At 36.7% G+C, this 20,745-nt stretch overlaps 1 protein-coding gene across 6 annotated transcripts in view; it reads right to left on the bottom strand.

Annotated features, from left to right (window-relative positions):
- The window catches only part of PKIB (protein kinase (cAMP-dependent, catalytic) inhibitor beta), a 223,973-nt gene that overhangs the window by 45,038 nt on the left and 158,190 nt on the right, over positions 1-20,745 (bottom strand). For 5 of the 6 annotated variants that reach the window (XM_011944443.1, XM_011944447.1, XM_011944445.1 and 2 more), the window contains one exon: positions 11,903-11,969. The exons of the other annotated variant lie outside the window; for it this stretch is intronic. The gene's annotated coding sequence lies outside the window, so the exon portion shown is untranslated. The remainder of the gene's footprint in view (positions 1-11,902; positions 11,970-20,745) is intronic. 6 annotated transcript variants of the gene reach the window in all.

Here is a 20,745-nt window from a genome sequence, read left to right as displayed (position 1 = left end):
GGGTGCAGCACACCAACATGGCACAAGTATACATATGTAACAAACCTGCACGTTATGCACATGTACCCTAGAACTTAAAGTATAATAAAAAAAAATAAAGAAAGAAAGAAAAAAAAAAAAGAAAAAAAAAAAATAAAGCAAATATTATCAGAGCTAAAGAGAGAGATAGACTCCCAACATAATAATAGCTGGAGACTTCTTCAACATCCCACTTGCAGCATTGGACAGATCTGCCAGACAGAAAATCAACAAAGAAACATTAGACTTAATCTGCATTAAGTCAGGTGAACCTGATAAATATTTACAGAACATTTTATCCAACAGCTGCAGAAGACACATTCTTCTCCTCAACATCCTGCACATTCTTAAGAATAGACCATACATTAGGCCACAGAACAAGTCTTAAAACATTTTAAAAACTGAAATAATATCAAGCATCTTCTCTACCATGGAATAAAACTAGAAATCAGGAGGAATTTTGGAACCTATACAAACACATGAACGTTAAACAATATGCTCCTAAATGACAATAGATCAATGGAGAAAATAAGAAAGAAATTGAAAAATTTCTTGAAACAAATGATAATGGAAACACAACATACCAAAACCTATGGAATTCACGAAAGCAGTACTAAGAGGGAAGTTAATAGCAATAAGCACCTACATCAAAAAAGAATAAAATTTCAAGTAATCAACTTAATGATGCATATTAAAGAACTAGAAAAGCAAGAGAAAACTGAAAAAATTAGAAGAAAAGAAATAATAAACATCAGAGCAGAAGTAAATGGAGTTGAAATGAAAAAACGACACAAAAGATCAATAAAATGAAAATTTGGTTTTTAGAAAAATAACCGAAATTGACAAACCTTTAGCCAGACTAAGAAAAAAAGAGAGAAGACACAAATAAATAGAACTAGAGATAAAAAAGGAGACATTACAACCAATACCACAGAAATTGAAAGAATCATTAGTGGCTTCTATAAGTAACTATATGTAATAAATTGGAAAATCTAGAAGAAATGGATAAATTTCTAGACATGCAATCTATCATACAATCTATCAAGATTGAACCGTGAAGAAATACAAAACCTGAACAGACTAATAACAAGTAACAAGACTGAAGCCATAACAAAATGTCTCCCAACAAAGTAAAGCCTGAGACCCAATGACTTCACTGCTAAATTCTACCAAACATTTGAAGAAGAACTAATACCAGTCCTATTCAAAGTATTCCAAAAAACAGAAGAAAAGAATACAATTGTATTCATGGAGACAGAGAGCAGATGGATGGTTAGCAGAGGCTGGGAAGAGGATCGTGGGGTAGTGGTAGGGTGGTGGTAAAGGATGGTTAATGGGTACAAAAAAATATGGAAAGAATAAGATCTAGTATTTGATAGCACAACAGGATGACTATAGTGAATAATAATTTAATTTTATATTTTACACTAAAAGAGTGTAATCAGATTGTTTTTAACACAAAGGATAAACGTTTGAGGTGATGGATGCCCCATTTACCCTGATGTATGCCTGTATCAAAATATCTCATATTCTCCATAAATATATACACCTACTATGTACTCACAAAAATTAAAAATAAAAAGCAATAAAAACTCATTAATTAATTAATTAATTTTAAAAAGCTAGTTCCAGTTACAGCATAAATTTTCCTTGAGTATTTTTTTTTTTTTTCATAGGCAGTTGTCCAAGTAAGGCCAAATAGAATGGGCATTTTGCTGCTGTGTTTATGCATGATGTAAACTCATTTGAACTTAAGATTCTTCTCTTTCTTTTAATCCTCTTTCAAACTTGCCTCGAAATTTATCTGGGAAATATAAATTGGGTCATAATTATTTCTATTGTTCATATACACTGTAGTAATTATAAATGTCAATAGAATTTTTAGTCTTTTTAAAACTGCAGCTTTTTGGTATTACTTGCGCTTTGGTGCAATCTCCCCCTTTAATTCATGATGATCTCATTTCTTAAATTAGAGATAGTGATAGGATCCAGTTCCCAATTTTATCACTGTCTATGACTGGAGGCAAACAACTAACTCTTCATAACACATTTTCAATAACCTGTGAAGTTGAGCAGCTGGAAGAAAATTAATGTGTTTTCTGAATTAAAAAAATATAGAAATGTTTTAATAGACTAATTTTTAACATTGCAACATACATTTTGCATAAGAGATTCACACGTAGATCTGACCCTGACCAAAGCATACCTTATCCAGTTTCTTTTTCTCATTTTACAACTGAAGAGAATTGATGCAAAGCCAAATTAATCAATGCTATTAAAGGCAGTCAAGAGGAAAACAAAACAAGTGGCAATCCATGTGTAATTTGTAGATATCTGAGAATTTTGGAGCTAAAAGGAACTTGAATCATCAGCTCATTAATAAACAAAACAACAATAAAAACAAAAAAAGCAGCTCTATGTTCAAAGACGTGTATAGGAGACCAGATTGCTGGTATGACTGATCATCTGATCAACTTGAAAATCCAGTCTAAAGCTCATGTCATTGGACTTCTAGAGCAAACTTACAAGATAGTGGTGGTTTCTATAATTTTTTTCAAGAATAAACATCAGTTTCTAACATCAGATTACTAGTGGACATGGTGGTGTGATTTGTAAAGGTAAAAGGCCCAGCCTCTGTTTGGGGCAGATGTGGAAGAAAAAGGTAGATTTTTCTGATATCCTTGTTTGAGGCTTAGGTTTTTATTGTGCTTAGGGGAAAGGGTTTCTTTTTCTCCCAAATTTTATTTTATTGTGATAAAAATAATACTTAACATGAGATCTAGGTGATTAACAAATTTTTAAGTATAGAATACAGTACTGTTGACCAAGGTCCAATGTTGTACAACAGATCTGTAAAGCTTACTCATCTTGGTTTACTGAAACTTTATGCCTATTGATTAGTAACTCCCCATTTCCTTGTTCTGCCATCTCCTGGCAACCATTATCATTCCACTCTTGGCTTCTACAAATTTGAATATTTAAAATGCTTCATGTAAGTGAGCTCTTGCAGCATTTGTCTTTCTGTGACTGGCGTATTTCACTTCAAGGTTTATCCACATTGTCATACTTAATATAATTGCTTTCTTTTTAAAGGTATAAGTATACCACATTTTCTTTTTCCAATCATCTATTGGTGAACAATTGGGTGTTTCCACATTTTGACAGCTGTGAATACTGCTGTAATGAACAAGGGAGTGCTAATATCTCTTTAAAATCCTGATTTAAATTCTTTGGAATAAACACCCAGAAGTGTGATGGCTGGATCATAAAATAGTCTTATTGTTAGTTTAGGGGAAAGTTTCTGATTGTAAGGTCTATTAGGGAAAGACATGTACATTTCTGGCCCTTGAGTCTTACTTAGAAGTCAGTCTGTGTTCTTTTAAGGCTTTATGAAAAACTTTATTTACTACATTGGTAAGACCATCTTGCTTGGGAGTAGATTGTTGGGGTAGAGGAGACTTGGTTAAATGAGAATTCTACCTTGGAACAATAATATTCTGAATGATAAAAGTTCCTTATTGATGTGATTTCAAAGTTGTACTCATTGAGTTCTGACATAATTTGGATATTTGTCCCCACTGAAATCTCATGTTGAATCCTCAATGCTAGAGGCAGGGCCTGGTGGAAGGTGTTTGGATCATGGGGGGTGAATTCCTTATGGCTTGGTTCTCTCTTCCTAATAGTGAGTTCCCTTAAGATCTGATCATTTAGGAGTGTGGCACCTACCCCCCCAACTCTCTCTCACTTGCTCCTCTTTTTGCCATGTGACATGACTGTTTCTCCTTTGCCTTCTACCATGATTGGAAGCTTCCTGAGGCCTCTTTAGAAGCCAAGCAGATGCCAGCACCATGCTTCCTGTATAGTCTGTAGAACCATGAGCCAATTAAATCTCTTTTTTAAAAATAAATTATCCATTCTCAGGTATTTATATCAATGTAATAATAGCCCAATACAGGCTTTGAATTCCATAATTGCCAAATTTTAATAATCGTAATGTGTACTGATTTATTTATGTGCGGAGAGAATTATTGACTCGATTCCAGGGAGGCAGGACATAATTAAGTCAACCTTGCCTGTGGGAGATGAGCAGACACTTGAAACAGGTTACAAAGTAAGAAAAGAGCCAATCAACTGAGGACCCCTGTGAATGGGCCCAACTAATGAACTCTAGTAATGATGTTGAATAACCAGTTCCAGGTTTCCCATTTCTGCACTATAATTCTCTCATGTTATACTCAAGGCTTTGGTAAAGTTTACTATGAACCACAATCATTCTAGTGATGTCTCTGCTTCGGACAATAAAGTAAAATTGTTGAGAACAATCCCAGGAGGATGTAGACGAGAGAAAACTGTAGCAGGCTCAAGAAGCTTTGGAAGACAGCAGAAGTCTCTCTTTGGAAGAGAGCAGAGAGACCAGAGCAGCAGACAAGAGGTGATGGGCAGCACCCACGATAGATTCATAGAATCTGAGGATTGTCAGAAACACTCTGTATGGGTAATACTAAAAAATATGGTACATCCTGCAGTATAAAAGTTAGAACTATGTTTATTGAGGTTTTATGGCAAAATAACCCCTCAAGTTCAAAAAACCTACAGTTTTTAGATAATCTGCTGATTCAGAATATATGTAACAGACAAAAAAGCATTTTTGTGAATTAAACACTTTAAATAAATTATTCTTTATAAAAATCATCATGTACATTTAGATAATGGTAGCATTAATGTGACAGTATTTATTTAGACACAGACACATGGCTTTCTGGACTCCTCTAATAATTCTATAGACTCCTAGGAGACCAGGACCCCCATGTTGGCAAACATTGAATTGTATCATAAATCATGACCCTACTGGCCAGCCTCCTGACACAACCGTTTCCTATAACAAGTATAATTTTACTCTCTAACTCATAAGCCTTCCTCCACCTATCTTTAACTCCCCACTTCTTCCATTTAGAATTATAGACTATTTGAGCTAAACAAACAAACAAACAAAAACTTAGTGCTCTTCTAATCTATTTCTCTCAGGTGGTTCATAGATATTGAAAGGCTAGATAACTATGATTGTCTACACGCAGAAGACAATCCCAGAGGGCCTCAGCAATATATCTGGAAAATAGGATGTAGAAATTTCTCACGCTAGACTCCATCCCACAGTTCAATCAGTTGTTCAGTCCTGAGTTCAGGAGCGAATATTGGGCACTGATAGCACATCACCACTTGAGAGCTGTAGGCTGACACATTAGTGCATCCTTTCCTAAGCCATATCCAAGCGTCATTAGTCACATGGTGCATAGTCACATGGTAGAAAATCATTCTTGAGGGAACAATTAAATATCACTCCTGAAAATTCTAAATCATTTTCAATGTGACTGGGATGGAAAAGCATCATTTAATTAGCAAGTGCAATAAAGTTGTGACATTTAAAGTAAATTATGACATACTTTTCTCTTTCCTTGGTACACTGAATGGTGATATATTGATCTTTATAGTTGCCATTTCCAAGTTTTAATTGTTTTTTCTTAATTAGTTAATCCAAAAAATGTCAATTAGGTAATTATCCCTCTGCTGTTTGAATCATCTTCATTTATTGAGCAAAAGAAAATTGACTTCAGAAGGAGAATGCAATTACAATATAATACCAGGGGAAATATTATATCATTGGAGTATTATAAAACAATATTGTATATGAGCAAAACTCAGTTTATTTTATAGGTGTAAAAGAAATGCTCTTTTTCTGAATTCTAAAAAGTAATTTACCAAATGATCAAATATAAATTAGCTAATCCAAAGTCATTTTTATTCACTTATGAGTGTATTAATTCATTTGAAAAATATCTGTTGAGTGTCAATTATATGCCTGTCCAAACAGTTTTATAATTGTTTTAATGGACTCCAATGGATGAGAAAAAAATTATAATAACTATTAACACAAATCCATATATAATTCCAAAATGTGGTAATTCTTAGATTTAAAAAAATTACAAGGTTTTATGTGAGTGTATCAGGACTTGGCTCATTGATAGTATGAACTCAGATATAAAGGAAGAAATGTAGTTAACTGGTATTGAAGCAGGAAAAGAGTATTTCGTGCAGGAGAGAAGAGCACATTTTAGGAACTGAAGGAAGGTCAGTGTGGCCAGAGCAAAGGGATGAGGGAAAGACAAGATGAAGTGGGTCAGTTAGTAGGGGCCACAGCATTTAGACATATTAAGAATCTATTCTATCCTAATAATGACAGGAGGTCATTGAAGGATTTTAAGTGATAGTATGACAATCCAAACTGAATTTTAAAAAGTTCATTTTGGCTACAGCAAACAGAATAGATTGGAAAAGAAGAAAAGTAGGTTCAAGAGATGAGTGAGGAGCAATTGCAGTATTTCAAGTGAGGGATGGTGGTAACTCAGACATATTGGAGTTCAGAAAGCAATACCTCAAAGTGAAAACTTCAGAAGCAGCCTCAGAAGCAAAAGTTTTTCTTTGATCTTGGCCTGCCTTCCTGTCTGGCAGTCCCATTCTCCCCTGAGGCTTGCCATAAAAACTAGAATCCCTCTTCCCCAAGGCAGATCGCACAAATCAGAATCCCTGTTTTTCCAAAGCCAGACCTAAAACCTAAAAATATGACTCTAATCTTCCCTCTCCCTTTCTGTGTAAAAACTGGCCATAAACAAATTATCTAACTCATTCAACCATAGGTCTGAAGAACTCCTCCATTTCAGAGAGGGTCCTGCCCCAAATCCAGAAGGAAAGAATGCATGCTCAGAGCAGCCCAGAAGAATCTAAACTGACAGACCTTGCTGGATTTCCCCAGTCAGACTATTAGCATGAGATCATACCAGTTTTGTCTAATCATATTTCTGTATGGGAGTCCATACTTTTTTGAACCTAAGCGTAAAAATGGAAAATTGCCCCTGTATTTTGGGGTCTTCATTCTGAAGGCTCCTGTGTATTCATGTTAAATAAATTTGTATGCCTTTTCTCCAATTAATGAGCCTTTGCGAATTGATTTTTCAGCAAACCTTCTATAGAAAGTAGAGTTTATGTGTTCTATTTAACAATCCATAAAGTCTCAAGTTATTTGTGTTCCACAATTGACCTATTTTTACAGAATTATATGTGTCAAAGGAAAAAAGAAAGCAGAGCGATATAATAGAAGGTACATGTGGTTTGGTTTAGAATCCGTTCTGAACTTTTGGCTCCTCTACCTATTATCTAAGGGACCTTGTACAAGGCACTTCAGCTCTTGAAGCCTCAGCTTCCACCTCTTTGGAGTTCACAAAAGAATACCTCTCACAACTGAGATGATGAGGTGTGACAATGTACGTGATTCTCTCAGCATGTGGAAGGCCAGTTAATATTGAAGAGCCCCAGGACAAATCAGCTGATCTCATCACCTTGGCTTAGAAATACCACCTTTCTTTTGAATCCTGTTCCTCCTACTGGATTTTCCTGCAAGTGAACACCACTGTACATCCCCCAGAAACCCAGGAGACATGCTTTTCCCCCACCCTCCATGATCAAGTCATATAAACTCTAGTCTCTAAATAGGTCTTAAATCTGTGGATGGACTGCTTTTCTCATCCTCTTTCACTACCCAACACCACCAGCCTCTCTAACTTAGATGATTCTCTTCACTGAGTTTCAGCCCCAGTTTTGCTGCCCTCTCATCCATTCTTGACACCAGCCAAGCAAATCTTACCATCTCAGTTCTTCAGTCGTCCCCTTACATCAGGAAAAGCTCACACAATTTCTTAATATGACCTGTAACACACTTCACGAAATACACTCTGCTTACTTCCCAGGCTTCTCTCTTGTTGCTCCTCTGCTCCCCTCTGGTCCAGCACTTGAAAGAAACTACCCTCCATTCAGGACTTGTAACTCTCAGACACACTCCCTTTCACCTCCAAACACAGGCCACTGCATGTTTGTGCTTCCTCCTGGCTGGAATGCTCTTCATCCAAGGCTTCTCTTCACTTGGGCAACAACTACTGAAAACTGAAGTTTTTGCACAGATAATACCTTGTTTGGGATGTACTTTTTTTTTTCACTTGATGGTATCCCAAGTATGTAGGATTGCCTGTAGCCACAGGAGTCTAACTGGATCACTGAGAGTCACACAGGTTGGAGGCGGTTGGGTCAGAAGACACAGGCCTCCTGCCATGTGTTGCAGTGTCCCTCTTCCTCCATCATGCTGACACCAGCCTTATTTATCTGCATTGCATTTGCTGTCTTCATTAAGACTTAGATACATTATTTTCATGTGGTTTCAAAATGTTGTACATTTATATTGTGGGTTATGGTTTTGCACCTAAAAAAGACCAGTGTCACTTCCTCTCCAAAGCCTTCTTTGACTCTCCTAGTAAGTGGAAGTCATAGCTTCAGTGCTCTTGTGGCACTTGCAAACATTCCTGCAACAGTCTTCAGACTTATCTCCTTTCTCATGACGTTGTTAATGCTTTTGAAACTAGGACTATATTGGATTCATTTTACATCTCTGGTACCCAGGACTGCTCTTGGGACACAGAAGCACTGAGTATTTGTTGAACTTAATTGCACTCTAGAGCTGAAAAAATGTCCAGATTAGGGCAAGTAAAGACATGCCACAAAAAAAAAAAAAAAAAAAAAGGATGCAAGTATTAAAAAAAAGGCGGGGAGCGGGGAAGAAACTAAGATGATGGCTCTGCCTTCTGGAGATACAGAGTTTAAGATAAGGCCTGGCTCTGACTAACATAAAGACCAACAAGGCAATAAAGAAAATGGTGCAACTATAGGAATAGATACTCCAGGTGAGTATCTATTAGGTACTCCAGGTGAGTACCAGCAATCCCTCAGTGGCCCTCCTGCCTTTTTTCACTCAGGACAGAGAACTGGAGTTGGGAAGGAAGACGCTCTTACTCTCACAAAGCTGGACACTTAAGAGCGCTTTCTATGCCTGCTCTGGAAGCCTGAAGTCAGCGCTAGAAAAGCTGGTTTCACTCACGCCTGTAATCCCAGCACTTTGAGAGGCCGAGGTGGGCGGATCACGAGGTCAGGAAATCGAGACCACCCTGGCTAACACAGTGAAACCCCATCTCTACAAAAAATTAGCCGGGTGTGGTGGCGGGCGCCTGTAGTCCCAGTCACTCGGGAGGCTGAGGCAGGAGAATGGCTTGAACGTGGGAAGCGGAGCTTGCAGTGAGCCAAATGAGGCCACTGCACTCTAGCCTGGGCGACAGAGCAAGACTCCATTTCGAAGGAAGGAAGGGAGGGAGGGAGGGAGGGAGGAAGAAAGAAAAGCTGATTTCACAAGTATTACAGGTTCCTGGCAGAATTAGAGTCATTCAATTGTGATAGAAATGAAACCAAGCTTGGGGCAAGAATTCAACTGTTAGTCCAGGTCTTCTCCTGGGGCCTTGGGCAAATCTCTGAGTTTAATTCCCTCCTTCGCAAAATAAGGGGTTTGAACTAGATGATCTCCAACAGCCTTTTCTGGTTCAGGAAATCTGCAATTTATAGGCTTGACATATGACTTACTTAAAGCAGCTACATAGCCAAGGTTGAGAAAACAGTCAATCTCAATGTATGCACTGCAGACACCCAAACTCATCCTTTTCATTCTTTACTTGATCTGCACTAGCAGAAGTACACAAGCCTGACTACATCCCCTCATCCATATATGGTAAGCAGCACAGCCAAAACCTTCTTCAACCAAAAGATAGCGATGCAGTGAGGCTGTAAAGCAGGAGTTTTCAAAGTATTATAATCAACTAGGCAGTTTTTTTAAAAAAACAAGTTCCTAGGCCTTGCTTCGGACGTGCTGCTAAATCAGGATCTCCAAGATAGAGCCCTAGAAATGTGAATTTTTTTACAAAGTTCCCCTTCAAGTTTGATTTGGGGATCATTTTTAAAGGAAAGATTTGTATTTCCCAAAGATTAGATTATGAATTACTTTCATAAGAATTATGAAAGATACTTGTTAATAGCTGGAAGTGTGGCCAACAATCTGCATTATAGTAATTCTTCCAATGACTTTATAAATACCAATATCATCCATAACTTAGCATATATACACTTACAAATGAAATCTTTACAAGGACAAAACCTCAGGATCTATAAAACAATGTAGTAAAGATAGGCAATCACGGTTATAGTATAGGTTAATGTCATCGTGAATATTTATATTGTATTTTTCATTTCCTTTAAGCTCCAAGACAATCCTGTGATATCAGGGAATCGTTACCCTCATTTTACTGACAAACTGAAGTGTTAGGAAGTTCAGGCAACTTACCTGGAATCACAAGATTAATAAATGTATGCAATGAAACTGACAATTAATGCCACACAGCTATGAAACAGCCTATATTGCTGCAAAATGTGTAATTAAACATTTAATACACCTTTTCATTAAACAATTGCTGAGGTCTTATCCAATGAAGCAAGATAGAAATATATTTCACTTCCTGTTGGTCAGTTTTATTAACTACCACACAAATGTTAACATCATATAATAATAGATTAACCAAGATAAAGTGACTGTTAACTACTAAGCAGCAATGTTTCAGTGATATCCTGGAATCATAAAATGATCTAAGGTAGTCATCATTTTAGTCAACAACGCTCAAACACAAATATTTATAGTTGAGAAGCCCAGAATTATGCTGTCCAAGCTCTCACACAGCTAGTGAGGAGGCCACTCACCTCCAGACTTTAGTTGTATAACTTTGCTTTACTGATCTTCTTTACACTTGGGCCATGGGCTGGATACCAATCCATGGCCTGTTAGGAAGTGGGCCACACAGCAGGAGGTGAGTGACAGGTGAGCAAGCAAAGCTTCATCTGTATTTCCAGCCACACCACATCACTCACATTACCACTTGAGCTCTGCCTCCTGTCAGACCAGTGGCGGCATTAGATTCTCATAGGAGCATGAGCCCTATTGTGAACTCTGTATGTGAGGGATCTAGGTTATATACTCCTTATGAGAATCTAATGCCTGATGATCTGTCACTGTTTCCCATTACCTAAGATGGGACCATCTAGTTGCAGGAAAACAAGCTCAGCGCTCCCACTGATACTACATACATTATGATGAATTGTATAATTATTTCATTATATATTACAATGTAATAATAATATAAATAAAGTGTGCTTTACACTATCAACTCTGTGTTCTTAAATTCAATATGCTGGTGATTTGCTTTAGTGCTATAATAAAACTTCATTAGACATGATTTTTTTTTTTCAGGGAATAAAACTTTTTTTTCACTTACTGGTTCTTCTAAATTTATTTAATAAAATATTTGTGAAAATGTGTGCTTGTCTTGAACTCTGGTAAATTAAAATAGAAAAAGTCTCCCAGATTCCTCATTCTTGAGTTGATCAGTTTTGGTTATAGGACAATCATAGGTCTTTCATAACTATGATGAAACTATATGGACCTTAGTATTATGAGACCTAGCTTTGATTTTTTAAAAAATTTCACCAAAAATCATCATAGAAAAGCTATATTAACTTTAACAGAATACTATTTCTTCCCTTTCCTGTGGACCTAACTTTTTCTCTTCCTTCTCATTGACGTGACAAACTCTGTAAAATATGTGGACACACATGTATTTTCACAAAAGGGAAAATGATAATGAAAAAGATATCATCAAAGAGAAATGTCCAAAGAATAAACCAAATATTTATGAGCTGTAGATAGACTTGGTGAAGGTTTTCTAATTGAGGCTTTGGTTTATTTATTTTGTTGTTTGAGGAGTGGTAAAGTTTCACATATGCATTACTCTCATTCAAATTTTACGTGACACTTCAGACTAAATATCCATTTCCTGTCAAGTGTTTTATGGTAGGAGTCATTTCTTTCACAAAATCAATATATAATTTCCTAAATAAAGAAAAGGATACTTACAAATCTCTGATTAAAATATGTTGTTATTTCTGAGACAGTTTTAAAAAATTCTGATACACTTTCTTTCCTGCAAATTAAAAAAAAAAAAAAGATGAAAAGCCAGAAAAGGTGGCAATTCAGTTAATTAATCAAATTTTAATTACTTTCGACTTTTTAAAATATTTAGTTAAAACTGGTTAGCATCATGACTTGCCCGACTTTCTTGGGAAAAGCCAAACCTCTAATTCAATCATAAAATTTTCTATTAAAAGTCAAAAGGACCTTATTTCAAATAACAGTTACTAGTTCCCAGGATTATCAGCTACAAAATCCAGTGGATGATTGCTGCATTGATGCTGTTAGGGATCATTGTCAAGTTGAGAAATCGTCATGTAAAAACAACTGATCATTACAGGAAACATTTGTAGCCACATAAAAATGATTGTAGGACAATATTTGACATGATACCACCTTTGGAAGTTCGTAGAAACACATCAAACTTTGAGAATATAATTGTAGAGAATCTTCTGCACCCTTCATAAGTGTTCTAAGGCATTGTACCAATATTCCCAGTACCCACATAAGGATCATGTCAAAGGAATCGAACCATATTGCTCTTGGAAATCAAAGTAAACTACCTATATATAATTCCTATTCACAGAATGGGCCTTATATTTCAGGACTTAGCATCTGGCATAAGAAGGGTGAAAAATAATGGGAGTATGAACCATTGGTACACACATTAGCCACTCACAGCAATAAGGCACTTTGCAAATTCCCTTCACCACACTCTTAGTGCCTTAGTTCAGCCTACCATTCACTCTTCCTGGACTGTGGCAACAACATCCTAATGATTTTCTTGTATGCATTCTTGCTTCCTGCAAATCCATTATTTACACAGGTGTCAGAATTATTTCAAAGCAAATATAGTCATGATTATTCTATAATTAACCCTTATTAGTCTGCCTATCACCTATAATATCAAGTCCAAATCCCTTCACATGGTACGTGGTGCCCTCCAAGAACTAGCCCCACCCTACTTTTCCTTCCTTTTCACCCATGCCGAACCTGCACCAATCCTAAAGCTCCATAATCACACACCACCAGGAGAATCCTGTGCTTTGTTTCTGTCACTCCTACGGCTGAGTTTCTTTGCCCTCAGTCTCTTCCCCATCCCCTTGCTAGTATACCTTCTTCATCTATTCTGGGTCAACTTGGGCAATCCTTTCCAGAGCCTTCAATGCCTTCCTCAGTCTAGGCAGGTTCCTTCCTACATGCTCGAAAACACCCTGATATATATCTGTCTTTGTGCTTATCACAGGCATTACACATTTCGGTCTAGTATCTGCCTTCCTGCTGCAAACATATTTTTTTAAACCTTTTGAGGGCATGGACTGTGACTCATTTGTCTTGTCCCCAGCACAGTGTTTCACAGATGGTAGGAGGAGTGCAATAAATATCTGTTGAATGTCAAGGTGCATTAGGTGTTTTTCAGACTTGGAGCTGCCTGAATGCATATTTTATCACCTTGGAAGAATTTTAAAATTAAAAGCAGACATCATTTTAACCTTGTTCCCATACTCAGTTTCTCAAATGCTATTTGCTCTTCCTCTCACTCTTTGTCTGGACTTTTTCCTTCAATGAGTCCTATATGTCCAGACCAAATATAAGGAACTGAGAAGAGGAAGTGAAAAATAAATGAAGAAATGATGATACAGGAAGTAGTAAAAAGATGAAAATTTGTAAACTTCAAAATGTATATAATGTAATGTAAATATGTACCTCTAAAAGACATGATTAAGAAAACAAAATTTTGTAGTCTTAATATTTTCAACCATTTGGACACAGCCCTTGGCAAAGATCTAGTAGAAACTATAAATAGGAATCTGGTTTAAAGTCTGTTAGATAAAACTAAACATTGCTATTTGCATTTTTAAAATGCATGTTTAAAATATCCCTATAATTTTATAACCCTCCCATGATTAAATGTTTTTTATTTTACAGAAATCCACTTATCCCTGTCTATTGCAATACAACCAAAATTAAAAAATGAGTTAAATAGTTATGTTTTTCCCTCTTCACTTCTTTCTAGTTTATTTTACATGCAAATGTACCTATGTGGTGGACTTTGAAAATATTTCATCCATATTTTTTATTACTAATGTCCATAAAAATTCAGATTTAATGAAGATCTGCTTAACACAAAAATACTAAAGGTTAAGAGACTATGAGAGTCTCTACTCATCCTTTAAAATATCAATTATCAAACATTTTACTAACAAAAGTGCAGTAATTATTGGAAAGGTTTTAAGAAAGGTAGCATGCCCCTAACAAATACAAAAATAATTTTTGTGTGTACTTATCTCCTATATATGAATATTTATACTATGAATTATAAATATTACTATACTAATAGTCTAATATAACTTATTTGCTTATATTATTATATATGTTAAATACAATAACAGACATTGCAATGAAATATAAATAGATATAATTAGATGCTCTAATATGTTTTTCATGATCCTCAACATACGATGCAGAATTTGCATGATGTTTCTACCACACAAGGTCTGATTCTTTCTGCATTCTTTCTCCTTAAACTACAACTAAATCAAGAGAAAACCTGGTGATATACATAGAAGCTAAGACATACCAACAGCCAAAAAAGCCAGTGGACTCATCAAGGTGTATTGATACCCTTTACAAAGGGAGCAGATCAAAGTATGGATGAATCAGCAGAAATTTATCACAGTAGAAACACATGCACATTCAGAATTAGCAGAGATCTTGGATATCATTTAGTCATTTTCAAACTATTGTTTTTAGCTGAGGAATATTTTCTTTTCAAATGAACCCCTTAGCAGAAGGCCTACATTCAAGATAGATACAAGCAGTACTGCTCTGGGTACATTGGGCTTCAAGGTCTCATGCTGTACTCACTCCCCCTCCCTACTCTTCTCCTCCTTCTCAGGGAAAACTACATGTCTACACTGCCACTTTAGAGATGAGGCTACCAGGCTGGAGATGGAACAAGAGCAGCCATTTCAAGAAAGATATAATATCGTAGCTAAAAAGATTAATCCTAGTGCTTGTCCATTCTCCTTTTTGATGGACAATCAGTACTCGCTTGCAGGGACTCGTTTCTCTGCATGTTCCAAGCTGACCTCAGTTGTAAATATAAATACTTAAACAATTAACTAACAGGATTTAAGGTAATTTTTGGTACTAGGGTTTGGTAAAATAATAAATACTTATTTTTTCTTCCAAATACATATTTTCCAACTTGAGTTTTAATTACTCAAGCTGCTAGCTATGGTAACATGCAAATAATATGCATAAAGGAGAAGAATCTTTGGGGTCTCAAGCACAAAATTTCAGGGGGTGCCCAAAAGCTCAGAAATCAAGATGAATAACATGTAAATGCCATACATTTTAAAAATAAAAATTTATGCAAAGATCTATGATGATCAAAATATCAAAATTTTAAATACAGCTTTAACCCTGAACTTGTATAACTCAGCCTCATGTATCTCACCTGGTTCAGTGACTTCTCAGGAAAATGAAATGTAAATATAAAAACCATGTCAGGTTAGTTACATTATGCAAATTTCTGTCTTAAAACACCAAGGACTGTAGAGGGAGAAGGAAATGTAGTTTGGAGGACAAAGTCCAGTTAAAGGCATGTTCCGGTAAAGGCTTTTATGCTTCAGTCTGTAAGATTGGGGATCAGGTTAAGTTGCTTGGGAACAAATAAGCAACTAGACAACTGTAACACATGAGATAAGACCTAACCTATGCTTTCATCTGAACTATTTTACAATGTCAATGAGCTACTAAATCTAGTTATAGCTACTTCAATAAGTATTCTTTTTTTTTTTGAGAGAGAGAGTCTTGCTGTGTCATCAGGCTGGAGTGCAGTGGCGCGATCTTGGCTCACTGCAACCTCCGCCTCCCGGGTTCAAGCCATTCTCCTGCCTCAGCCTCCTGAGTAGCTGGGATTACAGGCACCCACCACCATGCTCAGCTAATTTTTTTATTTTTAGTAGAGACAGGGTTTCACCATGTTGGCCAGAATGGTCTCGATCTCCTGACCTCGTGATCCACCCACCTCGGCCTCCCAAAGTGCTGGGATTACAGGCATGAGCCACTACATCCGGCCCCTTCAATAAGTATTCTTTTAAATTTTTGTTTTGTTTTTAAAAGCAAGACATAGTTCTAAAATACATAAAAACCTGAAAGCTAAAATGTGTCCAGTGAACATCATCTGACTATGTGAAGCAAATTAACCACTTCAACTGTAAGACCTACTTTTAAAAGTCTGCTCTTAAGAGGATGCATTTAACCTCTCAAGCATTACAATGGTGAACACAATCATCACAGAAATGGTGACATTAAAAAGGATGTGCATTCATGAGGATATTTTCTGTCCACCAACTCAAATGAACTAGCTTAGGAGAATGAATGACTCTGCCTGACACATAGCAAGTACTCAACATACATATACTAAATGAATAAATTAATGAAATGATAAAAGTTGAGAGATGGCTGGAAACAGGTATACTAGGACCAGATTACAAACAACATTGAAACAGAGACTTCATGCTGTGGGCCACTGAGCAAAGGTTTGATGAGGTTTAATAACAACAACAACCACCACCACCACCACCAAAAACACATGATTCCTTATAGAAAGAACGGGTGATGGGTGGATTGGTAGTGAGCAAATAGCAACTCTAGCAAAAGTTTTGGAACCAGCCTTGGCAATGGTCTATAAGGACCCACTAAAGGGTGAAGACTACAAAACTGGAAGAAGACGAGTGTGGCGAATACTGCTGACTGGTTTCCATTTGCTCCTCTGCCCCTTTCTATAGAAATAGAAAGTTTAGCTGGGTACATAGCCACAGATAGTATTACCAAGCCTTCCATGCTGCTAGGTCATGTAACTGAATTTCTTCATTAACTATGGCTAGGTGCAGAAGTGATACATTCCACTTCCAGGTTACATACTGAAAGAGAAGGGAATGTGATCTCTCCTTCCTCTTTTGCCCTTTCTGAAAATTGGACTGCATCTGTGGTTGTGAGTCATGCTCGATGAGGTGGACAAACACAATACTTTGGAGATGACAAAGCAACTAGATAGAAGGGGCCTGCATTCCTAACCTGGTTAAGCCACTATACCAGCCCTGTAGCACCTGCCTAGATTGCACATGAGATAGAACTAAACTTACATTGAGATTCATCCACTGTTATTTTTGGATTTTGCAATAACTGCCAAACTGATGTCTAAAACTAATATATATGGTCATAAAAAGCATTTACAAAATGGAAAAATCCATGGAATGTGGAGATAAGCTACACTGAATGAGGGAGAATGATGAACTCAAACAATTCCAAGTTTTTATGCCCAGGAAACTAGGACAATAGTGGAACCACCAACAAAATAACAGGTGAGAAGGAGACAAGTGGAATTCAGATGGTGGAAAATAGCCAAGGCAGGAGCTGAAAGTATAGGCCGGGAAGTCAGACAAAAGGAGAAATTTGAAAACAGAAATGTCAGCAAATTTGTATAGTATATACAGATTAAAAATGTGAAAATTAATAGAATCTAAGACTAAGATAGATCAGAGAATGCCAGAAGCTGAATGATGGGGTATTCTCACAGAAGGCAGAAGAGAGCAGCAGTAATCAGCAAAGGTTCAAAAAAAAAAAATGTTATTATCCTTTACAGGAAAGAGCTAATGATTAAAATCATGGAATAACAGAATTAGCCTTGATTCAAGCTGACAAACAAATTTAAAGGGAATCTAATGTGGGCTAAATGTCTTAAATCCATTTAAATCTCCCATGAAAAACTAAAGCAATAATTTCTTGAAATAGAAAGGCATTAATTACGGTTCTGAACAAGCCAGATCTCAATAATTCTTTTGTTTAAATTTCCAGAATTCCAAGAGAGAAAAAAACACCCAACAGGTACCTATGTCATTCTGTCCTTTGTAAATTCTCACAATAGAGGAAGAAAAGAGGTGACAGGAATGAAGGTAAAATGAAGCATAAGTGCCTTGCTACTCATACATTCTTTCTAAGAGGCTGATTGCTTTTGTTTTGTTTTGTATTTTAAATAGGGATGGGGTCTCACTATATTTTCCAGGCTGGTCTCAAACTCTTGGCCTTAAGCCATCCTCCCACCTTGGTCTCCCAATGTTTTGGAATAACAGGAGTGAGACAATGCAACCAGCCAGGGGCTGATTTCTGTAAGTAGAAATGGCAAACTGAAACAAATCCTCCTCAATTTTTACTGTTTCACTGGAAGATACAGTGATTTAAATTTCACATTAAGCTTTGAAGTTAATAAAGTTGGCAACATAGAAGCCAACTGTTACATAGAAGAAGAAAGTTTGGGAATCTGTATCACTTGTGAGATGTGTTAATATTCCTGGAAGGTCATTAGCATTCCAGAACATTCAGGCAACATTACACTAGGCCCTCCAACAGTCCTTCTTCCCCACCTGACCTGGTTTATCCAACCAGGAGGATATTTTTCAGGGAGAAGTCAGACCAAAGATTTCTGTTTTGTATTCCATTGTCCACTTCATATTGACAAAACACGCCATTTTAGCTTTGTCTTTGAAGATTCTTTTCTCTCTAGTTTTAGTCTGCAGAATGTGTAGTATAGCTGCTTAAGGGACATCAGGAAAGATTCCAGTTTTCTTTACCAGCACATTTTCATAAAAATCAATCATACTAATTCACTTTGTATGAGAAATTGATATCCCTCTCTCTTCCTCTGAAAAGAAATATGTTAGTAATCTCCTTTTTCTCTTCACATAGTGACTGCGTTATCCACGGTCTTTCCAATTGTTTGGAAGACAGTTTTCATTGCTGTTTTTAGTGTTATCCTTGAATCCTATATACAGTATTCCTTTAAATTCTTAATACTGGCATGCATTTTGGGATTCTAAACCCTGTCATTTTTCTACTTAATGACCAGACAATACTTTTCCTTTCTCCAAGTAGATCAGGGTGTGAAAATCTGCTCTAAAATGACCTCTCCTTTACATATGGTTGCAGAATACCTGAACAAAGGTTGCTGTACACCAAGAAACTGGTATTTAAATGCCAGAAATTCTAGAACCACACAGGCCACACCTGAAAATATATACAGACAGATACGAGTGAAGTAATGGCAATTTTGCATGTTGAACGCTGTGTCATGAAATGCAACCCCCACCCTCTACCCTGCTCCCACTTAACATATACACACTCTTCTCTTACACCAACTCAAAATAAGAAAAATAGTTTCTTTCCCCTCGGCCTCCCAAAGTGTTGGGATTACAGGCAAGAGCCACCATGCCCAGCCAACTTACAACATTTTAATAGGTATATCTGAGGTTAAAGAGAAATTGTTAGGCATCACAGTTAATTTTGATGTTAATTATAAAATAAATTGAAAAAAAGTTAAGTCAGTCTAACTCCAGTATTGTTACATACATAGATGCATATTTCTATCTGGCAGCTATAAACATTAGTGCTCACAAAATAAAGCCAATGAAACTATGTTAAATATAAAAATGAGCATACCAACTCACTGGGAGGAAAGGGAGCAAACAATTGTGGAGTGCCCATGATTTTCCAGATGCTTTAAACATTCTCTCACTGAATCCTTTCAAAAACCGTCAGAAAAAAAAAAAAAATTAGTACCATTGGATGCCTATGGAAGCTTGAGGTTATAATCGAGCCAGTGCCGAGCAAGGTCAAGTCATGAATCCAGGTCTGTCTGCCATACTGACTTAATACTAGTAGTAGTGGTTGACTAAGTTGATTCACAGGAGCAACAAAAAGAAATATACTTTTCAGACTTTGTCTGAAAGTAAAGTTGACGAATGCTACTTTAGAGGTCACTTTTGATACATCCCGTATTTTTTCAAAATGGTTTCTATAAGATGTCCTCTTAGCATTGTAGTTTAACACCAGATATTCCATCCCTACCTTGATAAGATCAGTCACCTGCTCAAAGGAGTCTGGTCTGTTTCAAAAAGCACACACAAATGCGCCCATGAGGGCAGCTCAAGACTACTAATAAATGTGTTGTCATATTGTGCATCCACCAGAAAGTGATTTGATAGACTCCTAGAGATACAGAGGGGAAAGGTGGAAGAGAAGTACAAAAAAAAAAAAAAAAAAAAGCTAGCACATATCCCCAGTTTTAAAAAATGTTTTTGAAGTAAATATTATAATTTTGTGCCCTTTTGAGTCAGTCAAGATACTGCTATTAAATGGACATGATTTTGGTTAGCTAAATGACCCCTTACAAAGCAATAAGCCCTTTGAACTTTAGTTTCTTCTTCTGCATAGGTAACCTGTCGGAAATTAAAGGGCTTTTTGCAAGGTCAACCTGCTTGAATCTGGCTGAGAGGCAGTGTCGATGGTGTGTGCACTGGGCACAGGAAGTTAGATGGTCATAAACGTTTGGTCATGGAAGGCTAAGGCTGGCAAAGACTAACATTAAAGACAGTATAATGCTATGCACGCGAGCTTTGGAGACAGACTGGTTCTAGAACATAATAGCTATATGACTTGGCAAACTCAGCTCACATTTCTTTATTTGTACTGTGCAAATAAAACTTCCACCTCACAGGATGTTGTGAAGATTAAATGAGACAATGTCTGAAAAGTACTTAATGTAATTCCTAACACTTAGTAAGTGTTTAATAAACAGAAGTTGCTATTATGACTATTCTTTGTACCAAAGGAAAAACTGTGCTTTAGAAGGCTGAATGACTAGCACAAGGTCACAGGCCATTCCTTTACTGAGGTGTCAGGTTAGGGGGTGGAGGATAAACTCAGCTTCATCTAAAACCAAA

The sequence above is a fragment of the Colobus angolensis genome, unplaced genomic scaffold (assembly GCF_000951035.1).
Source record: "Colobus angolensis palliatus isolate OR3802 unplaced genomic scaffold, Cang.pa_1.0 Scaffold231, whole genome shotgun sequence".
Lineage (NCBI taxonomy): Eukaryota > Metazoa > Chordata > Mammalia > Primates > Cercopithecidae > Colobus > Colobus angolensis.
The sequence above is the reverse complement of the archived record's forward strand: the minus strand, read 5'-3'. Positions and strand labels throughout refer to the sequence as shown.